This window comes from Argiope bruennichi, chromosome 4 (genome assembly GCF_947563725.1).
Source record: "Argiope bruennichi chromosome 4, qqArgBrue1.1, whole genome shotgun sequence".
Lineage (NCBI taxonomy): Eukaryota > Metazoa > Arthropoda > Arachnida > Araneae > Araneidae > Argiope > Argiope bruennichi.
The window spans coordinates 32,346,635-32,348,326 of NC_079154.1; positions in this window are offsets into that span (position 1 = coordinate 32,346,635).

The following is a 1,692-nucleotide window of genomic DNA, read 5'->3' on the forward strand; positions in this document are numbered from 1 at the left end:
TTTTGCATCAAGTTAAAATTAAAAAAAAACAAAAAAACAAATAAGCTTTTTAGTGATATTAGTTTTATTTCAATTCAATGTTTTTCTTTAATCCTTATAATTTTTTTTTCAAATTATTTCTCAACATAATTCACTCCAATACTTTCCAATTTTTATTGGCTGCTGCATTTATGTATGTATGCAAGTTATCTTTGAATTAAGATGTGAAATAGATGATGTGAGATGTTAGAAATTGTGACTAGATGTGAAATAAGTGACTGGATGTAAATTGATTAGAAGATGAGTAGATGTGAAATAAGTGACTGGATGTAAATTGATTAGAAGATGACTAGATGTGAAATATAAAAAGATTTGTTAGCATGTGAAATAGTACAGTAAAATACAATTAAAATCTAAAATATTACTATTTCACTCTATTTTGGACTAAGAATTTGAATCTCTTTTAAATCCTATTGAAGCTAATCCTTCAAAATATTTCAAATGGATATGAAAACAAAATATCTATTACATGTATTGAGAAAAAAAGGAGAAAAACAGTGCAGCCAGCAATTAAAATAATTATTTAGCTTGATAGATTCTTTAATTTAAACTTTCGCAACTTTGAAAAGCTACTAGAACTGTTCATTTTTGAAAAACGAAGAAAACATGAGTAACAAAAACGAAGAAACATGAAAGCACGAAGAAAACATAATTCAGTTTCATAATTTAGGAAATTTAGCAGAAAAAATAAAGAAATGTTAGGAAGCTAATAGAATTTAAAAATTTGCGACTTTGACAAAATCACTAGAATTTTTAATTTTTCGCAAAAGACGGAAGCATGAACATCTATTGCAGTTTCATACAGTCTAGGAATTTAGCAGGGGAAAAACAACATTGGGAAATTAATCGAATTTAAACATTTGTGACTTTGAAAAAGCTACTAGAATTTTTCTTTCTTCACAAAGAAAAAAAATTAATATCTATTTCGGTTTCATACATTCTGTAAATTGGAAAAGATGAATTTGGAAAGATAATCGAATTTAAACATTTGTGACTTTGGCAAAGCCACTAGAATTTTTCATTTTTCCCAAAAGAAGAAAACATGAGTATCTATTATATTTTCATATATTTTAGAAACTTAATAGAAAAAAAGCGAATTTGGAAAGTAAATCGAATTTAAACATTTGCGACTTTGACAAAGCCACTAGAATTTTTCATTTTTCACAAAAGGCTAAAACATGAACACTTATTGCAGTTTCATACAATCTGGAAATTCAATTGGGTGAAAAAAGATGAAGTTGGAGAGTTAATCGAATTTAAACATTTGTGACTTTGGCAAGGCCACTGGAATTTTTCATTTTTTGCAAAAAACGAAAACTTGGACATATATTTCGGTTTCATACAGTCTGGAAATTTAGCAGAAAAAAAATATGAAGTTAACAAGTTATTCGAATTTAAACATTTGCGACTTTGAGGAAGCCACTAGAATTTTTCATTTTTCACAAAAGAAGAAAAAAAACGAGTATCTATTTCAGTTTCATACTTCTAAGAACTTAGCCGGGGGAAAAAAGTTGGGAAGTTAATCGAAGTCAATAATCCTGACAGTCGGTTTGAAGGGTTGATCAGCTTCGCTTCGACGCTCGCGCCTTGGCCACCTTGGTTCCGGGGATCGTATGGCTTCCCCAAGAGGGGATCAGGAACGGTCACGTGATC